Source organism: Siphateles boraxobius, unplaced genomic scaffold (assembly GCF_051911475.1).
Source record: "Siphateles boraxobius isolate OS27281-9 unplaced genomic scaffold, OSU_SipBor_1 130, whole genome shotgun sequence".
Taxonomy (NCBI): domain Eukaryota; kingdom Metazoa; phylum Chordata; class Actinopteri; order Cypriniformes; family Leuciscidae; genus Siphateles; species Siphateles boraxobius.
This window is the reverse complement of record NW_027508734.1, coordinates 35091584-35109827: the sequence shown is the minus strand read 5'-3', so window position 1 is coordinate 35109827 and position 18244 is coordinate 35091584. Positions and strand designations below refer to the sequence as shown.

At 41.6% G+C, this 18244-nt stretch overlaps 1 long non-coding RNA gene across 1 annotated transcript; it reads left to right on the top strand.

Annotated features, from left to right (window-relative positions):
* Nucleotides 1–1296: 1296 nt before the first annotated feature.
* On the top strand, nt 1297–1830 carry LOC143736642 (uncharacterized). Its single transcript, XR_013203527.1, has 3 exons — nt 1297–1424; nt 1595–1666; nt 1777–1830. It is a non-coding gene; the product is annotated as an uncharacterized LOC143736642 (long non-coding RNA).
* Nucleotides 1831–18244: the final 16414 nt, after the last annotated feature.

Genomic DNA, 18244 nt, shown 5'->3' with positions numbered 1-18244 from the left:
TCAAAACACTACACAGTTCTCCAAACCAACTTTCATCTAGGCACATGCACAGCAATTAATTTCACATTCAAAATGCACTATATCTATCAAAACACTTTAGCCTATATCTCAAATCAGCTCATTCTTACAGAACACTAGTATAGTTTTTCAACCAACAAACACACTTTATCAATCATAAAACACAGACCAAATAAAACACACTAACATCAGGAGCATTATACAATGTTTTCTTTTTTACAATTTCTTTACAAAACAAAAATAGTCTTTAATGTGTAATGTGTAATTCACTACAGTTTATGTTATTGATGTTTACATTACAGTACAAAATTATCCTTAAGTTTTCCCTTTTGAATGGATAGTCATTAAATTGAAAGACTAACGCTTGTGTAGGTGTTCAGATTCATCTAATTGCTTTGGTAGTAGACAAAAACAATTTTTTTAGACTCAAAATATATTTTCATTACAATATTACTGTAGAAATGTTGCATACTTCTGTCTTATTCAGTTTTGTATTATGTTATTACGTCGAAGTGAGAAAATAATTAATGTAATTTGAAAGATGTAGTCATTGAATGCATTTCGTGCCAGCACAATGATAAATGGTCCACAGTTGACCCCACATAGATTTCTGTTGTGCTCACTGTGTGAAGAGTTTTGCAAAAGTGACCTAAGAATTGAGAAATGTGTAAATTAAACCTAAAATTATCTTATTCTTTCAAGGTAGATCAAGATGCAGAAGAAAATTATGTTCTTCCCAGGGAGAATCTATGTTGTGTTCCGCAAGGGACCACTCGGATTTCTCCTCCAGGAGCCGTCTAATGAAGCTAGGCAGATTAAGGACGACCCCACTCAGCGGGACAAGTCTGTGGCCATGAGGGAGGACCTTGTGCGGCAGAATGCTCTGGCTGTGGTCTGTCAGAGAGGAGGGGATGCCTCAGACAAGACGGAGGTGTTGGGAGACTATATCCTGCAGTTTGGGAAATATAAAGGGAAGTCTTTCAGGTGGCTTTTACAGAATGATGTTGGGTACACTATGTATCTCATCAAGAACCTCTGGAAGGAGGAGGCATCAGGCATCTGTATGTCTGAGGGGCATGGCAAGGACAGCCTACAGTCATTTGTTAATTATGCTCTTAGTTTTGGAGAGATTCAGTCTCTTCTCGCCTATGAGGCCAGTGGAGTGGGTGTTGCGGCAGCCTTATCGGAAGATGACCAGCTGGTTGGCTTTGGTTCCCGGGCCAAGAGCACCTGGGAGGAGATATGGGAGGGCAGAGCTGATGGCTATGCAGACTTCATCTTGGGGAAGAGCTGCGTCCCAGGGACACGCATGTGCAAGTTGCAGCAGTACCTGCGGAAGAGGCAGGAATCTGCCACTGCTTCGACATCTGCTGAGCATGCCTCAAGGGCCCCAGCTAAACCCCTTGGTAGGTTATCCTATTAACATTTTTGTTCACATTTTTTTAGATTAAAATTACTATTCATGTATGACCAGATTTATTATTATTTCCTCTATACATCCATGTTTAAATATACATGTGAAAAATGTGTATAATTCATCCTAAATTTGGAAAACAAATGATTGTCTGTGCCACAGTGATGGATGACGATGAAGAGCTGGAGAGGGCGATGTTGGGCATCTCACCTTCTAAGCTACAAGTGCAGAGCTGTAAGTACACTGTTATTACACTGACCAAATGTCAGAATTAATGATGATCTATGGTATATTTTGTATCTGCTGTCTTCCACATTTATTTCTCTGTGTTTGTGTGTAACCAGTTGCTGTGCCAGTAGCTGCAGCTGTCAAACCCAGAGTGTCATCAGGAGCAAAGAAAGGTGTTTAAATAAAAGGTTTCAGTGCTGGAGTACAATTCTTTTACATAATGAAATGACCTCCAAAACTGAACCTTCACTTAACTGGTTATATTGTTTGTGTTCTGGCCATGTTCTGGCTATGTTCCTTTAACAATATGGTTGAATGCTGCCGTTATACTAACTGTCCTAAGGACTATGAATTGATCCTACCATGATGAACTGATTCCAACCGCAAGGAGGGTAAATATGCACTTTTTGTTTTCCATTCATGATGTATCAAAACAAATTAAGTAGCGTTGGGTACTAACACTTGAGTGCATGCTTGTTCATTGAGTTCTTACTAACACCAACACTTGCATATATTGTGAATTCTGAAATGACTGATGATATTGTCTGTTATAGTTTTATCTGAGGCACTGTCCAAACCAAATCCTGATACAACTGCTGGACTGCAAGCATCACCAGTTGATGGTACAAACACTGTAATTAGGTTCATGTAGTCAAATGTTGAGTTAATTTTGGTTACATAAAAATAATAATTGGTATATTTACGTTCATGTAGCTCCAGCCACTCCAGGCCTTAAGAGGAAAACACCTGTGCCCCTTCCAGCAGAGCTGGAGTTCCTAGTAAAGGAGACAACAGCAGAGATGCCTGAGTCAACTCTACATATGTTTCCATTTTAGTTTAGGACTGATACTCAATTAAACATCTGCTAAATGTGCAGATCTGCCCAGGATCTGCCTTCCTTCTCTTTACCTCTGTACTGATGAAACGTTGTCGGGATAATCCCGATTCATGTGGCTACGCGGAAACGCTAAAATTCTCAGAGCCACCAGGCACTGTTTTATGCAAATGAGCGGCCGGATCGCATTAAAGGTTTTCGTGTTAGCGGCCCCTAAGTTAATAACTAATGATCGTTGCGACGGAAGTGAATCAATCAAAACTAACCTTAGCTGTACAATAACTTTATTCTAGAGCTGCTGTAAAACCAAAACAATCTCTGTTACTTTAATTTCCTATTATCACTGTAAAGCTGCTTTGAAACAGTCCATGTTGTTTAAAGCGCTGTATAAATGAAGGTGACTTGACTTAACTAAATCCGTGGCAGATCTAACTCTGTATCATTTTCACAAACACAACCACAATTAGTTCATCACATCATGATGCTAATAGCCGGTACAAATGCAAAACATAAAGACTGCACTTCTTTTTAGGACCCCGCACAAGTGCTGCTGGCACCTCTGCACGCAAAGCGCTTGCCTTTGAGGACAGTGGTAATGATGGTAAGAATGAACAGCATGTAAACAACCCCTCCATTTTGTGAACTCCTGACAATAAGATGTTGTCTTAACTCTGCTTTAATCATTTTGTTTTTCCCACTATGCAATCTATAATAATAATCAGTGCAGCACATTCTTTTTGTCCTATCCCTTTTTCTTTTTAAATCCTAGTTCCCTCAGCTCAGCCACCCATTCCTGTTCCTGTTCTCCTGCCTGGGCATGACCACGACATGAGCAACTGGAGCTGTTCTCAACACCAGAAGCTGTGGATGAGGATAGAGCTTCAGGATCTCGGGCTGTGGCCTGGGTCTCGTTCAGTACGTAACCCAGGGAACACAATTTCACTGTGGCGTCTTCCTCCACAACCTGAGCTTGTCGATACTGTGGCTGCGCTCCCATCTCCCAACTTCTTCCAGCTCCACCCTTTTTTCATCAGGTTGAGGAACAATTACCTCCTGCCATGTCTGCATGGATGTCCTCATCCACAGGTGGTCTCTGCAGGTGTGGGCAGGCCCCGAGTGATAGTTGGCACCAGTGGCCAGTATTACATCTTGTCCTCACGTCTCTGCTGCAAGGCCTGTCGGAGGAACTGGTTTGCTGACAATCCACGATGGCTTGAGAAGCTGCCCAAGCGGTTTACCAACCTTCTGCCCGCATTCCTGACCTACAAGAAAGCCATTTGCAAGTCTGTGATGGATGAGCTGAGGCGCAGTGGCAAGTCACCAACCGATATGGCAAACCAGGTGAATGCGCTCATGCACCTCAAGTATGAGCGAGCTCACCTGGCATACCTGCATGCCATAGAAAGCGTCAGGGATGCTGAGGCCGGCATACATGGACAGAGGACCATTGGGCAGTTTCTGAGGAAGGAGAACACACCACGTGCTTTCGGGCTTTATGGCGACCAAGATGGCTGGCATGGAGTCTCTGTGTCCAGCTTCTACCTGACCGACTGCCTACTAGATGAGTTCAGACGTCAAGAGCCAGCCATGACCAAACTACTGCAGGGCACTTTTGGGCAGGTCCTCAGGTCAGACCACACCAGGAAAGTTGCAAGAAAAGTAACGCTGGCATCTGGTGTCATGTCCAGTTATGCCATCATGAATGAGAACTGGCTGATTGTTTCCTGGGTGATGGTTCAGTCTGAAACTGAGAGGTCCTTGGAGCCGATGTACCAGGGAATGGCCAAGAGGTACAGCGATGCTGGAGTGGAAAAGGCAGGCTTCCACTGGATGGACAGGTGAGAACAGCCATCTTTTCGCTCACCACTGCCATTCAAACAGCCAATGTCATGTCTAATAACTAGTGCTGTCAATCTATAAAAACAAACAAATTAGTCACACATTTTTTCTGTAATTAATTGCGATTAATAACTACATAGAGACAGTCATTTATATTTTAAATAGTTGTTTATTGACATCTTTTTATGAAATGCACCAATACCGCTACTGATGTCTTGATGAAATTGATTATTTCTTGTCCAACCAGTTGTCACCTTTTCAAAACTCTAAACACACTTAGCACATCATCGGTCTTTTGTGGCCATACCATTCACACACTTCATGTCGTTTTCACACAATATGCAGTCAGTGAACACATTTCCGCAATGCTTAGATTTTCTTAACAGACAAGATATACCTCCCAACAAAATTATGGATTGTTTTTGTAGTATTTACAAATGTTAACACATACTATCCCACAATAGCAAAAACAATATTCCAAACCTTAGATTCAGTATAAAAACCTCTGCTTCTGCAATGATATCAGTTCAAAAACATTATATCTCAGCTGATAATAAACAAACAATTGAATAATTGACACACAGCTAATTTATGTTGGGTAAATTGGGCCAACCATAGCTGATTCCAGTCTGGCTTAGACTCAGTGGCAGGGGTTATTTTTTTCTATTACATTGGCACTTATACAGTAAAAGGAGGACTTTGAGCAGTGATGTTTTTGGAAACAGAAACAGAAAAAGACAAACACTGTAATGTCTGGATGAGGAAGAGTAAGAGCAAGGGGCCCAGGGAGAAGAGCAGGCCCAGTGAGAGATGCAGTGAGAGGTGCAGTGAAAGATGCAGTGAGAGATGCAGTGAGAGGTGCAGTGAGAGATGCAGTGAGAGATGCAGCGAGAGATGCAGTGAGAGGTGCAGTGAGAGATGCAGTGAGAGGTGCTGTGAGAGATGCAGTGAGACGTGCAGTGAGAGATGCAGTGAGAGGTGCAGTGAGAGATGCAGTGAGAGGTGCAGTGAGAGATGCAGTGAGAGATGCAGTGAGAAATGCAGTGAGAGGTGCAGTGAGAGATGCAGTGAGAGGTGCAGTGAGAGATGCAGTGAGAGGTGCAGTGAGAGATGCAGTGAGAGGTGCAGTGAGAGGTGCAGTGAGAGATGCAGTGAGAGATGCAGTGAGAGGTGCAGTGAGAGGTGCAGGTGCAGTGAGAGTTGCAGTGAGAGATACAGGTGCAGTGAGAGATGCAGGTGCAGTGAGAGGTGCAGGTGCAGTGAGAGGTGCAGTGAGAAATGCAGTGAGAGGAGCAGGGCCAGGGAGAAGAGCAGGCCCAAGGACAGGGCAAGGTAGAGGTCAAGGTAGAGGTGTAAGAACGCGTGGTGGTGGCATTCCAAGGGTTGCAAGAACAGCAGTCAGTGATGAAATTCGCGATGAAATTCGTGCCACTATCATTGACCATGTAATCAACCACGGTCTTTCACTAAGAGAGGCTGGTAAACAGTAAATTGTAAAAACTGATTTGCTTTTTACTGGAATGCTTTTGAATGTGACCATTACTGTACATGTGGACTAACAGTTCCCAATCCCAAACAAGAAATTTAGTGTAAGATTGAAAAAAAACTGTAACTATATGCATTCAGCATTACAGTATAATTGAAAGCTATAACTTTAAACTATTATTATAAGGATTTAAATAATATAACAACTTCTAATTTAAGTGAACTTAAAACAATCTTCACATAAACCCATTATATTAAATGTCACATTTACCTGTGCCTTCAATACACTTTCAATATATATTAATTTCTTTTCTATTGGCCCAGTCAGACCAGGTCAGATTTTTATTTGCCCTGTCAAAAAGCACAAAAAGTTATTGTTTTCATAGTTTATGACTCATCTAACCTTGTAAACAGTGCTTTATGATGTTTAGGTAGGTAAATCAGGTAGGATATATACAGAAATTGAATAAAGTCAAAAAACTATCAAAAACTTCACAGCCTTCACTGCATAAATTATAAATTAAATATACATTAATCCTTCATAATAATTAATTAATCCTCTAAAGCTACAAACATTATTCAGTCAAGAGCAGTGAGTGATTTACTTTTTGTTTTGTTCTTTGATTAAAATGTATGACAAACAGTAAAAATTATTTATATTTTGACAGCACTACTAAAAACAAATTCAGTTTCTTTAAAAAAAAAAAATTCTAAATTGATCTACATCTTTGTGCCTTGCATTTAGGGATTGCTGTGCTCCATTTAAGATCCCAGACTGCATCCCTGGTGAACATCTACACTGGGATGCCTGGAAGACTACCCCTTCCATTGTTGCTGGGGCGACCTCTGGACCGCTGGAGAACACCTGTGCCTCACGGTCACATTTCAATCACAACATTGTGGTGAAGCTGGACTTGTTCCACTGCCTGAGGCGTTTTTCACTAGAGTGCACCTCTGAGCATCACCCTCTGTTCAGCACTTTCTGCCAGCTCCTCTCCACAGCCTTCTCTGTGGTGGATCAGGAGGATCTAAAGAGGCTCCAGGATGCCTATAGGTTCTGTGGTATCCATCCAGCCAATCCCACAAAACAGCACATACGGGAGCACTGCAGGACAAAAATACCACAACCCACAGAGTTGCTGGACAGAGTGGAGAAAGTCCTGAAGCATCTGCACCAGGCCATGGACCCCAACAATGTACCACTCTTCAAGCCATCCATGCTGAAGACTTGGCGCATACAGAGAGTGCACATTCTCCGCGGTTGCCTCAGTGACCCTGAACTCTCTGAGGGCATAATGTACCGGAATGGTGGAACTCTTCAGCTAAACCACGTACCCGGTGAAGGCGCCAAAGTCCCCATCTGGATTCCCGTCAGAGGTACGTCACAGCAGGAGGGGTACCACTTCCACCAGGCCCAGTGGATCACTGGGACTCATGTCTCCACTGAATTGTTCCAGGCCCAGGGCATGACAGGGGTGGCACGCTGGAACTACCAACGGCTGGTGGACCTTAAGCAGCCAGGTGTCATCCTCCCTGCTGTGTTTGACCCAGCACTAATGGTGGAGTTAAATTCTGCCTCAAAGAGAGTGACTGGGCAGGAGAAGTACCCAGCACATCATCTCTCTGACAGAGACACCGGAGAGAGGTTTGGCCTAGAGTACACAGAGCCAGGCTGCCGTCCAGTTCCTCTTGATTGGGACAAACACCGAACCCAAAAGAGAGACGAACCAGCTGCTCTTGTGCCTCTGCCTCCTGTGCAGACATGTGGTCCTGCCCAAGCCCAGTCTCCAGATTCAGCACTTTCCCCCAGCTGGACACCGCTTTCCGGCACTGCATCCCCAAAAACGTTACCATCCATCGGTCGTTCGCTCTCTGCTGGTGCACTGCTAAAGCAGGAGATGCCGTCAGAAGACAACCAGGCACCTCCAGCAGCGATGGGTAAGTTAACATAATCATTTTAGCCATATATTTTTGCATTATGTTTTAATGTAACATCATGATCATCTGATAAACTGTTTTCTTGCTTTATTGTGTTCCAGAAATCTCACATGACATGCCCCTCCCGCTGAGGTCCTCGCCGAGGAGCGCTTGCACAGGACCCATAAAGACGAGTGGACGGGTTTTTGTGTTGGACCACACACGCTGGACGCCGAACATGAAAGAAGCTATCGACAGCTTGCTGCAGAAGTACCAAGGGGAAAAGGACATTCTGAAGCTTGTGGATCGAGACTATGCTGAAATGGTCCATCAGTCTGCCACAGATCCCAATAGCTTGATGCACCCCACAACCAAGCTGCACATATCCCGCTATGTGAAGCACCTGGCAAAACTCCTCAACACCAGTTCTTCTTTGAACACAAGCCAGGAAAAACTTCTGGAGACTCAGCAGCTGTGGCACTCTTTAACAAAGGGGAGTGAGACGGCTAGTGTTCCTGTGGTCACCATGGAGCCGGCTATAGTGAACCCACCTGCAGCTGCCCTGTCCGCACCTCTGATACAAGACTCCATTGAGAAGATTGTGGAGAGCATCTTGGAGAGGCAGCAGCAACAGCATCGGCCAGAGCAAAAGAAAAGGCAGACAAAGACGTGTCTTGCTTGTGGACAGCCCAAGTCTCAATATGACACTGATGGATCCTCCATCCACTTTTTCCACCAGCAAGGGCCTGTGCGCTACTTCTATTGTTCAAAGAAGGTGCATCAAAGTTATGCTGCTGAGGGACTCTCTAACCCCAACATGCCTTTTGGAGAATTTGCACAGACAGAATTCTTCCAGAGGGAGCTGGAGGCCACCAAGAAACGGGTGGAGGAGAAGGTGGAGAAAAAGAGGAAAAGGCCAGACTCCCAGCAAACAGGCCGCCGGTGCAGATTCTGCCACATGGACCTGAAACAGGGGCCAAACAGCCCTCACATCCATACCGGCTTCCCTGGAGTGGCAGGGAAATACATCTACTGCCCATCTAAAGTGTACTCTCTATACAGAGATAAGGGCATGGCCAAAGAGATGAACTGGAAAGAATTTCAGCAGTCTCCTTACTATGAGGCAGAGAGGCAGAGAGGCAGAGATGGGTGGATGAAAGGAAAAAATAAATGTTTATACTTATAAATAAATTATTGTAGATGTGTATATGTTCTGTAGGTTTATAGGTTTCCTAGGCTTCTGTATAGATGCACATATATTTTGAATAGATGTAAATATGAAAATGTACCAATGTAAATAGTTAGTTTGGGTTATTTTGTCATACACTTGTCATTCATACACTTAAATGCTCCCTTTTTTTCTACAACACTTATCTTATCATGGCACACTATTTTCATTCTTACAACCTGCCTTTTTGAATAGACCGATGTCTTTTATCTGGGTTTGTCTGTTTTTTCAGATAGAAAGTCAGTGTTGCAAATCAGTTTAACAGATTTTTTGTTTCATTCGTTTTGTTTCATTCATAACTTCATTGTTGTTAGTGAAACTGTTCATTTTAATTGAAATGTCTCATGCTTTTTCCCTTCTTACATGTAAATAAAAGTTATATAGATGATTCTTTTCTACACTGAGTTCTGTCTCCTATCAGTGAATCAAAGTATATTCAGTTCATTTGACCAGTACATTGTAAATCCTAGTGGAGAAAATTGATGATAATTAAACACACTGACAATCTGGTGGAGTAGTATTTTATTATTTTCAAAGTAGCAGCATTTATGACATTCCTTAAACGTGGTATAAACTACAAAAACAAATTATACATTTACAGTTGCCAAAAAAAATCCTAATTATAATATATATAATATATTATATAATTTGGGCCTTCCTTTAAACAACTATCTATACAAAAAAAGGATATACACATTTCAGACTGAAGTGATGTAGATTTTAACCTGCCTTTCATGTGAAATTTTGAATAACTAGTGCAGCATTTCAGCACCATGGACAGGGAAAGAAATTCAGTACCAAGGACAGCGTTGGGGGAAATGCTGCAATCTGATTGGCTGTCAGTGCATTACATCTATCCGCGGCTGGCCCCCGCGTGAAGGCTTAGGGTTTCGCCACTGAGCCACAGGGGGAAACAACAAAAGCTTAAATTAGTTCGAGCAGATAAGAGAGCGTCATCACAGTTTTGTGTGTGTTGGCGTTTGATTGCAGGCGTGCGTGTTATATAACAGGCTCATTGGTGCAATATTGACATTTTCAGCCGCTCAAACTAAGAGGAGCTGAGAAATGTTTGAGAAATGGAGATTGGTCCGGTCTCGGCGTAACTAAAACACACTCTTTCCTCATTTCGCCGGTGACGCACGCCCACGGGGGGCGTCGAGCAGATAAGAGAGCGTCATCACAGTTTAGTGTGTGTCGGCGTTTGTTTGCAGGTGTGCGTGTTATACAACAGGCTCATTGCTGTAATTTTGACATTTTCAGCCGCTCAAACTAAGGGGAGCTGAGAAATGTTTGAGAAATGGAGATTGGTCTGGCCTCGGCGGGAATAAAACACACTCTTTCCTCATTTCGCCGGTGACACACGCCCACGGGGGGCGGGGGCGGGGTAGCTTTCTTATAACGTAAAGAAAGCTAGCCGCGGTTATGATGCTGGCCTGTTTCCCTGACGACTCGCAGGCAGAAGTGGGGAGGTCCACAGAGCTCGCCCAATCCTCACTGTCCGATGCCAGGATAGAGCAGCTGGCCTTCTCTACAGATGCAGCTATCTCGTCATCATAGTGGCGGAGGCGGCGGGGCGCAGTGGCCGTTGTCCGTCAGTGAGCGACTCGATTGAAGCCGGTGAAGCTGGCGGGCGAACCGGCGAGCTTTCACGGGCTGGAGAAGGCTCGGGGACCAGCTGAGTATGGCGCTTTACGGCGCGGCACTACAGTGGGCGGGAGTGCAGACTCGGAGAAAAAATGGCAGGCGAGTCCTCAGAGTCACCATGTTAATAGCTCGCAATGATGGCAGCCACCGTCGGCGAGCGCGAGAGCTGCATGATCCTTACCCAGGCGGGAAACGCAGAAGAAATGGCGGTCCCCGTCGCTGAGTGCGGCTCGGCACGAGCTACAGGAACGAAGCATCTTAAAAAAGACGCTGCTCTTTTAGATAAAGAGAGAGAGTGCGAGTCGCGACGGCGAACACACACTCTCAGCAGAGTAAAAGGATATTGACGCCGGGAAGCGTAGCAGGTACGGCGACTGAAGGCGGCGAGGTGAAGGCCAGCGGCTTCAGGTTCAAGGGCTCGTCCCGCAGAAGGCTTGTGTCAACGGCGCGGCTTCTCACTCTGGATCCAGCGATGCGTGAGCTTCGCTGAAGAGATGAAAATCAGTTTGTATCAGCCTGTCGAGCATATTTATAGGATGAGACCACACCCTTTCTGGCGGGACATGACGAAATGGGCGCGAATCGCTCCCATTGGATATGGCGTCACGCAGGTCCGCTCTCGATAGGCTGCTGCTGTTGCCGCCTGTCATGGGGGGAAATTTATTTTTGCTGTTGCCCGCAAGCTGTCTTGCCTATGTCTGCATGCTGCTGCACAGCGTTTTACATTGATAAAAAATGAAGGATAATTTTTGACTTCAATATCTCGTGGAAAAGAGGTTTTCCCCATAGCTTAAGATATTACGCAGTACGAGAGATACTCTCGTAAGAGAACAAACATTATTGGTTCTTGTAGAAGCTCAAACATGCTTGTGTGGCACACGAGAACAACCCTAATTGGTTCTCACTTCATCAATCAAGCACGTTTTAGCGTCCATTTACCCTAATTAATCTCTATGTGTACTGCTCATGGTGGCTCGATGGGTAGCACTGTTGCCTCACAGCAAGGTCCTTGGTTTGAGCCACAGCTGAGCCAGGAGACCTTTCTGTTTGGAGGTGCTCTGGTTTCCCCCCACACAGTCCAAATACATAAAGGTTAGGTAAATTCCACTGTAAAAAATTAACGTAAAATCAACAGTAACTTACTGGCAACAAATAGCCAGTGTAACGCATGGCTTAATCAAATGCCCTAGTAATCAGAAAACCTCCCCCTCTCACCTGTTGTCATCAGCCCTAAAACCAGTTCTCTTCAAAGGCCGTTATCTCCACTGAACGATCTCTGTGAGGCTGTATCTGCAACCCTTAAAGACAGCACAGGAGACCAGACAGCACTAACCATTTGGTCAAAGACTATAGAGATAAACTTCCAATACACTTACTCAATTCATACACACAAACTTTCCCAAATGTTTATAGTATTTCTCCTGTGTTGTATGCATGCTCCTATGTTTTATTAGTTATGCCTTGTTATGATTCTTTAGTAATGTTAGAGTAACTTCCAATGTTGATATCCAAAGATGGTGTATGTACTACTGCTTTAATTTCTCCGAATCCCCTCTTTCTTGGTATCAAAATAATCCTCTTTTGATTTCATAATCAATGGTGTACAATATGTTAAGATAAATTGCATCATGATATTTTTTTTTTTTTTTTTACCATACTTTTGTGTAAAGACTGCACAAATTATCCATGCCAGCATTAACATGCAAATAGGAATAAGATGGAACAAAGACTTTCTCCCAGTCATCTTTGATTGGTCACCTCACCAAATAGGTGTGAACTGAGAGGACCTTTAAGAGTGTCTGATTAGTTCAGATCTTGGCTCAATCTCTTTGAGACACCATCCTCCTGTCTTCTTCCGGCAACTTCATCTCCAAGTTAACTTCTTTGGATTCGACGTGGACCAAGTTAATTTCTTTGGACTCAACGTGGACCACCCCAAGAACCCTAAACGAACGCTTCAATGCACTCCTGATAAATCATCAAGAATCTCCTGCATTTGGACTTGTTCAGCAACCCGTTCATGATAAGTCAATGCAAGTACCCGTTCACAGCCTTTAGATGTGTTCTAAGTTATTGTGCCCCTTTAAGGTGATCCTGATTCGTTGATGTCTCTCATAGGTTGTGGTTAACTGATTGTAATCTTGCCATTCTCTTTTCTTCTCTCTCTCTTTCTTCACTTTTCTTTACTTGCTTGATTATGTATACAATCTTTGCTTAGTTTAGTTGTGTGTCGCCTACTGTAGTTTCGTTTATTAAACCACTATATTCACACTTCATTGTCTCTGTGTTTGCCACTCACAAAAATATCAAAGTCACTTAAACATCTTGATCTAGCTACCTACTCTATTACCCTGCTAGTACTTGATTTACTTTAGCTGGAAAAGGTTATTCTTTCTTGGCCAGGAAAATAACATGTTTCCTAGAATTGATTGATTATGCTTTCTGTTCATTAGATGAACTGATAAATAATTTTACTATTAATTCTGCTACATTCAATTCTAAAACATTCAAATATTTATAATTAATTATAATTCGTTAAAATGAATTATATATATATATATATATATATATATATATATATATATATATATATATATATACATTATATTTTAAACTGTGACTCGTTACACCAGCAAGCTTCTGTATTGTTACCACAGTAAAATTACTGTTAAACTAACTACAGTAGTTTTAAGCATAGGCCTACTGTAAAATAAAATACAGCATTCTACTGTTATTTTATTATTATTATTATTTTATTCATTTGAAGTCCAGTCACCTTAATTTATGTAGGCTAGCGCTTTTAACAAGAGGTACTGTTTATATATGCAATACCACCAGTTATTACTTCACATCAACAGCTTTATTCAGGTTTCATCTTTTACATTTCATTGCTGAATTTCAATAGAATATACAGATTTTCCAGCATATTAGCCATATTTCATCTATGAACAAAATAAAAGTATAGCCATATTCCTACCAGTCAAATCTTAGTAGTCTAACACTTTGGGCCAGTGGAAAATAAATGTTGGAATGGGAAATATTCAAATAAATGTTTGAGGAGTTAAAGTTGTCTACCTAGCCTATTTATTAGTAGTATACAACAATACCCAGCGAATACATATCATCTTAAGACCACATGCTGTAAAGAAAAAGGTCAACGGCGACTCTTCCCATCTGTCTCACGATGGACCCGTCGGTCTGCCAGTGCCGCTGCAGGAAGAGAATGCAAGTAAGCACGGCTGAAATGGGAAATGAGTGAGCACCCGCTCCGATGTTCTTATGGACAACTCAAACGTATATATACGTGCAAATAACATTGGTACAAAGCAAATAAGGCGATAATATGTGTAGTTGACATACCAATTTAACGTTCTCGTAGGCTTTTCCTCTTCACAACGAGTCTCCCAATTGGTCTGCCAGCACCGCTGAGGGAGGAAAATATAGTCAGCATGGCTTAAATAGGAAATTAGCGCCCGCTCAAATGTTCTTACAGATATATAATAACTCAAACATATTTGTACCTTGCAAATAACATTTGTATAAAACAAATAAAGCGATTACATGTGTTTTGAAGTATACCTACCAATTTAACATCTACTCCAGTATGAGGACTTTAATCTTTACGACGCTAAGGGAGGAAAAGGCCAGAAAATGAACGCTTGCTCATATATTCTTAAAAAAAATGTATTAACTAAAACATAGCTTTATATATTGCAAAATATAAAGTGGTTTTATATATATTATATTATATAAAACATATAAAGTGATTTAAAAAGTCAAAAAAATTATAGTTAACCTACCCTAGGCTACTTTTGTGGGCCTTCATCTTCATGATGCATCTGATGGTCTGTCACAGAGGCGTTGTGTGAGCAGGTGTGTGTTTTTTTTTTTTGTTTTTTTTTTGCGGTCAGTACTGTATTTAGATTTACAGTAGGCTAATTTTCCCAGAATGCATTTAAAATATACAGTAACATGCTGTAAACAGCTTAATTCATGGACAGTCTTTTGTGTGTGGTGAGAGATGGCAGTATGATCACCAAGAATATGGTAATATAGTGAGACAGATGTGTAATGATCAGTATTTATACATAAATAAAAGCCTAAATAAAATCGGTTCATCGTTTTCATCATTATAACTCAGATTTTCTGCATTCAACAATGGCAAATGGCAGACTATAAATCTGTAATTTCCTTAGTAGAATCAGTAACATTACATAGATAGGCTATAGACAAGATGCATTAGAATTTGTTACGCTCTCCGGTGTCACATGTCTTGACACACGTGTCTAGGTCGCACGTGTTGTCTTTGTGCTCAGTGACGAATGTTCTGAACGGGTGCTGAGATGTAGTTGGGATAAACAGACCATCAAATTCTACTGTTGCTGGAGAACACAGCTGCGCAAACCTCAAGGCCAGTTACATTTTTAAAAGACAAAACTCGGCTCATCTCAGTGCATCCCTACTTCTTATGTAAAGTTTGCATGAACAACCTAGCATATTCTCAGCCACGAGAGACCCTGAAAGGGATAGTTCAGCCAGAAATTAAAATTATGTCATCATTTAGTCACCCTCATGTCATTCCGAACCTGTATTACTTGCTTTCTTCTGTGGGACATGTAAAATTAATTCGTAGGGTTATAAAACAACATTTATTTTCCTTGTATGGATGGAGAAATTTTTCAAAAGACAGAAGAAAGAAAGTCATAGGTTTGAAATTACATGAGAGTGAGTAAATGATGAGTAAATGAGTAAATGAGTAGATGAGTAAATGATGAGTCAAAGGGGTAAAATATTTTGTGGAACACAAAATACACTGAACAAAATTATAAACGCAACACTTTTTTTTTTGCCCCGATTTTTCATGGGTTGAACTCAAAGATCTAAGACTTTTTCTATCTACACAAAAGGCCTATTTCTCTCAAATTCTCAAATATTCACAAATCTGTCTAAATCTGTGTTAGTGAGCACTTCTCCTTTGCCGAGATAATCCATCCACCTCAGAGGTGTGGCATATCAAGATGCTGATTAGACAGCATGATTATTGCACAGGTGTGCCTTAGGCTGGCCACAATAAAATGCCACTCTAAAATGTGCGGTTTTACTGTATTGGTGGGTCCGGGGGGGTTCCGAATAGAAGTCAATATGTGGTGTGGCCACCATTTGCCTCAAGCAGTGCGACACATCTCCTTCGCATAGAGTTGATCAGGTTGTTGATTGTGGCCTGTGGAATGTTGGTCCACTCCTCTTCAATGGCTGTGCGAAGTTGGATATTGGCAGGACCGGGATCACGCTGTCGTATACGCCAATCCAGAGCATCCCAAACATGCTCAATGAGTGACATGTCCGGTGAGTATGCTGGCCATGCAAGAACTGGGATGTTTTCAGCTTCCAGGAATTGTGTACAGATCCTTGTAACATGGGGCAGTTCATTATCATGCTGCAACATGAGGTGACGTCGTTGATGAATGGCACAACAATGGGCCTTAGGATCTCGTCACGTTATCTCTCTGCATTCAAAATGCCATCAATAAAATGCACCTGTGTTCGTTGTCCATAACACACTCCTGCCCATACCATAATCCCACCACCAACATGGGCCACTCGATTCACAACGTTGACATCGGAAAACCGCTCACGCACATGATGCCATACACGCTGTCAGCCATCTGCCCTATACAGTGAAACCGCGATTCATTCGTGAAGAGAACACCTCTCCAAAGTGCCAGACGCCATTGAATGTGAGCATTTGCCCACTTTTTTTTTTAATTTATATTTTTAGTAGTTGTAGTAGTAGCAGTTTATTTGAACATGAAAAAAAAACAGCTTCCAGAATTATTGTATTGATTTTAATAAAGAAATTTTCATGTTCAAAAAGGAGCAGGAAGAAGTTCATAAACCAACTTTTCTGGTCCTACCCCATTTCTCTATTTTTAGCCTTTAATTAAATACAAAACAAGTAGATCCTTTACATATTTACATACACATACACTGTATATCTACTTACAGTACCTACACTCATCTAAACTCATGTATACACATAGACACAGATGCCTACCTTCATGCATACACATTTCCATCTATCTTCTTCGTTTCCATCTATCTATATCAAACCGAAATATAACCCATCCAAACTAGATTTAATATATAATCCCAGAAACCAGTCAGCATACAATACTAATGCCTCAAGTGCCCTTTTATTGTGGCCAGCCTAAGGCACACCTGTGCAATATTAATGCTGTCTAATCAGCATCTTGATATGCCACACCTGGGAGGTGGATGGATTATCACGGCAAAGGAGAAGTGCTCAATAACCAGGGGTGTGAAGTAACGAATTACAAATACTCACATTACTGTAATTAAGTAGTTTTTTTCAGAAATTGTACTTTTTTGAGTAGTTTAAAATTTTTGTAATTTTACTTTTACTTGAGTACATTTTAAGTGATGTATCGGTACTTTTTCTCCGCTATTTTCCTTCTGTTTGTGGTCGTTACTCGTTACATGCTTGTTTTAAATGTATTTTATTTTCATCCATCAACGTGATTGGATTGAGTAAGCGGTCTCGTGACTGTCATCAAATCAAATTAAGCATAGACAACTTTAACCGCCTATTCCTGCTGTTACTCGTGACTGCTGTGGAAGTGCATTCTTCAAGCATCAATCCAGATATCAATCCTCTAATAAGGTACATTTCACATTTCTGCCAATATGATATTTATATAGGCTGGCCTGTCTACAGGGCCTAACATTTGGTCTGAGGCTGGGGGTATTGCGTGACGAGTTCATAATGCGGTGAATTCCCGCTCCCATTTACTTCAAAATCACATTATAGAGAGACGCGCGTCACGATCTGTGCACTGCCGCGTCTCGCGCTCGCCATGCCACCAGATTCAGAATCAGTGCACTCTATGAACCATGGCGTTAACTTGAACTGCATTTCTGTCAGTGCGTGACTACAGCTCGTTAATAAACAACGTTTTTTGATTGATCCATTACAATCCGTCTTCATTTGGCAAGTGCACTTGCGCAAAAACATTTTTCATGTTGAACTTTTTTGTGTGTGTGTGTGTGTGTGGATGCTGCTGATAAAACAGCTTCACCGAGACTACAAAGAGACATGCATTTGTGTGTGTGTGTGTGTGTGTGTGTGTGTGTTTGTTTGTTTCTTTTGTAAAAGTTTCCTGGATATAACTTCCCTATTTAATGCACAATTTTCCTTACAAATTATATTATCAGCATTACAATGTGAGTAAATGTAGCCGTGTAAAATGTAAGGGATGATGCCACCCTTCTAGAACAATGTGCATTTACATTTAAATTGTAACATATTTAATATCATGGAATTAAAGTGTGTAATTAGTGTTAGCTCACTATCTTAGCCTTTTTCAGTGCATTAGGTGAGGTAATCTGATAATATTAGTGATTCTCATTTATCAAAACACTAACATTGATACCGTTTTGGAGAGAAATTGGGTATTTTTTAATCTCTCTATTTGATACATTTTAAAAAGATGGATGATATTCTTCAATCTTTCTAACAAAGAACAAAATATAATGTGAATTACAGTATGTACAATTTTTTTAAAATTTATAAATTGTAGTGCACAGTGTTTATTGAAAGGGGTAGAATCCGCAGCTC